Source organism: Colletes latitarsis, unplaced genomic scaffold (genome assembly GCF_051014445.1).
Source record: "Colletes latitarsis isolate SP2378_abdomen unplaced genomic scaffold, iyColLati1 scaffold0018, whole genome shotgun sequence".
Classification (NCBI taxonomy): domain Eukaryota; kingdom Metazoa; phylum Arthropoda; class Insecta; order Hymenoptera; family Colletidae; genus Colletes; species Colletes latitarsis.
The window spans coordinates 14,116,334-14,123,041 of NW_027488369.1; positions in this window are offsets into that span (position 1 = coordinate 14,116,334).

Sequence of the window (6,708 nt, forward strand, 5' to 3'; positions counted from 1 at the left end):
TGAACGGATCCCGGGTTTTTACTGGTTTGGATCACGTAGTAATGTGGTACCACACTGAAACATTCAATTAAAGCTGGTCTTGATAAATATTTTAGAGGATAACGCATGTTAGGTCTGGGCAAGGTCTGGGATTTGCCCTCATCATACTCATACTTTCGCACACTTCACATACTCCTTGAACAGATCCTGGATTATTTTCTGGTTTGGATCACATAGTAATGTGGTACCACACTGAAACAGTCAATTAAACCTGGTTTCCATCAATATCTTAGAGAACAACGCAAGTTAGGTCTGGGATAGGTCTGGGATTTGCTCTCATCAGGCTCATACTTTCGCGTTTTTCACATACTTGTTGAATAGATCCTGGGTTTTTTCTGGTTTGGATCACGTAGTAGTGTGGTACCACACTGAAACAATCAATTAAACCTGGTCTTGATAAATATTTTAGAGGACAACGCATGTTAGGTCTGGGTTAGGTCTAGGATTTGCCCTCATCAGGCTCATACTTTCGCATATTTCTCATACTTCATGGCTAGATCCTGGGCTATTTCTGGATTGGATCACGTAGTAATGTGGTACCACACTGAAACAGTCGATTAAACCTGGTTTCGATTAATATTTCTGAGGATAACGCATGTTAGGGCTGAGATCGGTCTGGGATTTGCCCTCATCAGGCTCATTCTTTTGCAGTTTTAACATGCATGTTGACCTGATCGAGGGTTTTTTCTGCTCTGGATCACGTAGTAAAGTGGTACCACACTAAAACAGTCAATTAAACCTGGTTTCGATCAATGTTTTAGAGGACAACGCATGTTAGGTCTAGGTTAGGCCTGGGATTTGCCCACATCAGGCTCATACTTTCGCATACTTCTCATACTTCATGGCTAGATCCTGGGCTGTTTCTGGATTGTATCACGTAGTAATGTGGTACCACGCTGAAACAGTCAATTAAACCTGGTTTCGTTCAATATTTTAGAGGATAACGCAAGTTAGGTCTGGGATAGGTCTGGGATTTGCCCTCATCAGGCTCATACTTTCGCGTTTTTCACATACTTGTTGAACAGATCCTGGGTTTTCTCCGGCTTGGGTCACGTAGTAGTGTGGTACCACACTGAAACAGTCGATTAAAGCTGGTTTCGATCAATAGTTTTGAGGATAACGCATGTTAGGTCTGGGATAGGTCTGGGATTTGCCCTCATCAGGCTCATACTTCCGCAGTTTTAACATGCATGTTGACCTGATCGAGGGTTTTTTCTGCTTTGGATCACGTAGTAAAGTGGTACCACAACTAAAACAGTCAATCAAACCTGGTTTCGATCACTATTTTAGAGGATAATCCATGTTAGCTCTAGGTTAGGCCTGGGATTTGCCCACATCAGGCTCATACTTTCGCATACTTCTCATACTTCATGGCTAGATCCTGGGCTATTTCTGGATTGGATCACGTAGTAATGTGGTACCACACTGAAACAGTCGATTAAACCTGGTTTCGATCAATATTTTTGAGGATAACGCATGTTAGGTCTAGGTTAGGCCGAGGATTTTCACTCATCAAACTCGTACTTTCGCATTCTCCACATACTTGTTGAACGGATCCCGGGTTTTTACTGGTTTGGATCACGTAGTAATGTGGTACCACACTGAAACATTCAATTAAAGCTGGTCTTGATAAATATTTTAGAGGATAACGCATGTTAGGTCTGGGCAAGGTCTGGGATTTGCCCTCATCATACTCATACTTTCGCACACTTCACATACTCGTTGACAAGATCCTGGGTTTTTTTCTGGTTTGGATCACGTAGTAATGTAGTACCACACTGAAACAGTCGATTAAGCCTGGTTTCGATTAATATTTTTGAGGATAACGCATGTTAGGTCTGGGATAGGTCTGGGATTTGCCCACATCAGGCTCATACTTTCGCAGTTTTAACATGCATGTTGACCTGATCGAGGGTTTTCTCTGCTTTGGATCACGTAGAAAAGTGGTACCACACTAAAACAGTCAATTAAACCTGGTTTCGATCAATATTTTAGAGGATAACGAAAGTTATGTCTAGTTTAGGTCTGGGATTTGCCCTCATCAGACTCATACTTTCGCATTCTTCACATACTTGTTGAAAAGATCCTGGGGTTTTTTCTGGTTTGGATCACGTAGTAATGTGGTACCACACTGAAACAGTCGATTAAACCTGGGTTCGATCAATATTTTTGGGGATAACGCATGTTAGGTCTAGGTTAGGCCGGGGATATTCACTCATCAGACTCACACTTTCGCATTCTTCACATAGTTGTTGAACGGCTCCTGGGTTTTTTCTAGTTTGGTTCACGTAGTAATGTGGTACCACACTGAAACATTCAATTAAACCTGGTCTTGATAAATATTTTAGAGGATAACGCATGTTAGGTTAGGGTTAGGTCTAGGATTTGCCCCCATCAGGCTCATACTTTCGCATATTTCTCATACTTCATGGCTGGATCCTGGGCTATTTCTGGATTGGATCACGTAGTAATGTGGTACCACACTGAAACAGTCAATTAAACCTGGTTTTGATCAATATTTTAGAGAATAATCCATGTTAGGTCTAGGTTAGGTCTGGGATTTGCTCTCATCAGGCTCATTCTTTCGCATATTTCTCATACTTGATGGATAGATCCTGGGCTTTTTCTGGATTGCATCACGTAGTAAGGAAGTACAACACTGAAACAGACAATTAAACCTGGTTTCCATCAATATTTTAGAGGACCACGCATGTTAGGTCTAGGTTAGGCCTGGGATTTGCCCTCATCAGGCTCATACTTTCGCGTTTTTCACATACTTGTTGAACGGATCCTGGGTTTTTTCTGGTTTGCATCACGTAGTAATATGGGACCACACTGAAACAATCAATGAAACCTGGTCTTGATAAATATTTTAGAGAATAATTCATGTTAGGTCTAGGTTAGGTCTGGGATTTGCTCTCATCAGGCACATTCTTTCGCATATTTCTCATACTTGATGGCTAGATCCTGGAGTTTTTCTGGATTGCATCACGTAGTAATGTGGTACCACACTGAAACAGTCAATTAAACCTGGTTTCCGTCAATATTTTAGAGGACAACGCATGTTAGGTCTGGGATAGGCCTGGGATTTGCCCTCATCAGGATCATACTTTCGCAGTTTTAACATACATGTTGACCTGATCGAGGGTTTTTTCTGCTTTGCATCACGTAGAAAAGTGGTACCACACTGAAGCAGTCCATTAAACTTGGTTTGGATCAATATTTTAGAGGATAACGCATGTTAGGTCTAGGTTAGGTCTGGGGTTTTGCTCTCATCAGGCTCATTCTTTCGCATATTTCTCATACATGATGGCTTGATCCTGGGCCTTTTCTGGATTGCATCACGTAGTAATGTGGGACCACACTGAAACAATCAATTAAACCTGGTCTTGATAAGTATTTTAGAGGACAACGCATGTTAGGTCTGGGTTAGGTCTAGGATTTGCCCTCATCAGGCTCATACTTTCGCGTTTTTCACATACTTGTTGAACGGATCCTGGGCTGTTTCTGGATTGTATCACGTAGTAATGCGGTACCACGCTGAAACAGTCAATTAAACCTGGTTTCGATCAATATTTTAGAGGATAACGCAAGTTTGGTCTGGGATAGGTCTGGGATTTGCCCTCATCAGGCTCATACTTACGCGTTTTTCACATACTTGTTGAACAGATTCTGGGTTTTTTTCTGGTTTGGGTCACGTAGTAATGTGGTACCACACTGAAACAGTCGATTAAACCAGGTTTCGATCAATATTTTAGAGGATAACGCAAGTTCAGTCTGGGATAGGTCTGGGATTTGCCCTCATCAGGCTCATACTTACGCGTTTTTCACATACTTGTTGAACAGATTCTGGGTTTTTTCTGGTTTGGGTCACGTAGTAATGTGGTACCACACTAAAACAGTCAATTAAACCAGGTTTCGATCAATAATTTTGAGGATAACGCATGGAAGGTCTAGGTTAGGCCTGGGATTTTTACTCATCAGACTCATACATTCGCATTCTTCACATACTTGTTGAACGGATCCTGGGTTTTTTCTGGTTTGGATCACGTAGTAATGTGGGGCCACACTGAAACAATCAATTAAACCTGGTCATGGTAAATATTTTAGAGGATAACGCATGTTAGGTCTGGGTTAGGTCTTGGCTTTGCCCTCGTCAGGCTCATACTTTCGCATGTTTCTCATACTTCATGGCTAGATCCTGGGCTATTTCTGGACTGGATCACGTAGTAATGTGGTACCACACTGAAACAGTCAATTAAACCTGGTTTCGATCAATATTTTAGAGGATAACGGAAGTTAGGTCTGGGATAGGTCTGGGATTTGCCCTCATCAGGCTCATACTTTCGCGTTTTTCACGTACTTGTTGAACAGATCCAGGGTTTTTTTCTGGTTTGGATCACGTTGTAATGTGGTACCACACTGAAACAATCAATTAAACCTGGTTTCGCTCAATATTTTAGAAGATGACGCGTGTTAGGTTTAGGTAAGGCCTGGGATTTGCCCTCATCAGGGTCATACTTTCACAGTTTTAACATGCATGTTGACCTGATCGAGGGTTTTTTCTGCTTTGGATCACGTAGTAAAGTGGTACCACAACTAAAACAGTCAATTAAACCTGGTTTCGATCACTATTTTAGAGGATAACGCACGTTAGGTCTGGGATAGGTCTCGGATTATCCCTCATCAGACTCATACTTTCGCACACTTCACATACTCCTTGACAAGATCCAGGGTTTTTTTCTGGTTTGGATCACGTAGTAATGTGGTACCACACTGAAACAGTCGATTAAACCTGGTTTCGATTAATATTTTTGAGGATAACGCATGTTAGGTCTGGGATAGGTCTGGGATTTGCCTTCATCAGACTCATACTTTCGCAGTTTTAACATGCATGTTGACCTGATCGAGGGTTTTTTCTGCTTTGGATCACGTAGTAAAGTGGTACCACACTAAAACAGTCAATTAAACCTGGTTTCGATCAATATTTTAGAGGATAACGAAAGTTAGGTCTAGGTTAGGTCTGGGGTTTTGCTCTCATCAGGCTCATTCTTTCGCATATTTCTCATACATGATGGCTTGATCCTGGGCCTTTTCTGGATTGCATCACGTAGTAATGTGGGACCACACTGAAACAATCAATTAAACCTGGTCTTGATAAGTATTTTAGAGGACAACGCATGTTAGGTCTGGGTTAGGTCTAGGATTTGCCCTCATCAGGCTCATACTTTCGCATATTTCTCATACTTCATGGCTAGATCCTGGGCTGTTTCTGGATTGTATCACGTAGTAATGCGGTACCACGCTGAAACAGTCAATTAAACCTGGTTTCGATCAATATTTTAGAGGATAACGCAAGTTTGGTCTGGGATAGGTCTGGGATTTGCCCTCATCAGGCTCATACTTACGCGTTTTTCACATACTTGTTGAACAGATTCTGGGTTTTTTTCTGGTTTGGGTCACGTAGTAATGTGGTACCACACTGAAACAGTCGATTAAACCAGGTTTCGATCAATATTTTAGAGGATAACGCAAGTTCAGTCTGGGATAGGTCTGGGATTTGCCCTCATCAGGCTCATACTTACGCGTTTTTCACATACTTGTTGAACAGATTCTGGGTTTTTTCTGGTTTGGGTCACGTAGTAATGTGGTACCACACTAAAACAGTCAATTAAACCAGGTTTCGATCAATAATTTTGAGGATAACGCATGTAAGGTCTAGGTTAGGCCTGGGATTTTCACTCATCAGACTCATACATTCGCATTCTTCACATACTTGTTGAACGGATCCTGGGTTTTTTCTGGATTGCATCACGTAGTAATGTGGGACCACACTGAAACAATCAATTAAACCTGGTTTCGATCACTATTTTAGAGGATAACGCATGTTAGGTCTGGGTTAGGTCTAGGCTTTGCCCTCGTCAGGCTCATACTTTCGCATGTTTCTCATACTTCATGGCTAGATCCTGGGCTATTTCTGGACTGGATCACGTAGTAATGTGGTACCACACTGAAACAGTCAATTAAACCTGGTTTCGATCAATATTTTAGAGGATAACGGAAGTTAGGTCTGGGATAGGTCTGGGATTTGCCCTCATCAGGCTCATACTTTCGCGTTTTTCACGTACTTGTTGAACAGATCCAGGGTTTTTTTCTGGTTTGGATCACGTAGTAATGTGGTACCACACTGAAACAATCAATTAAACCTGGTTTCGCTCAATATTTTAGAAGATGACGCGTGTTAGGTTTAGGTAAGGCCTGGGATTTGCCCTCATCAGGGTCATACTTTCACAGTTTTAACATGCATGTTGACCTGATCGAGGGTTTTTTCTGCTTTGGATCACGTAGTAAAGTGGTACCACAACTAAAACAGTCAATTAAACCTGGTTTCGATCACTATTTTAGAGGATAACGCACGTTAGGTCTGGGATAGGTCTCGGATTATCCCTCATCAGACTCATACTTTCGCACACTTCACAAACTCGTTGAACAGATCCTGGGTTATTTTCTGGTTTGGATCACATAGTAATGTGGTACCACACTGAAACAGTCGATTAAACCAGGTTTTGATCAATATTTTTGAGGATAACGCATGTTAGGTCTAGTTTAGGCCTGGGATTTGCCCTCATCAGACTCATACTTTCGCATACTTCAAATACTTGTTGAACA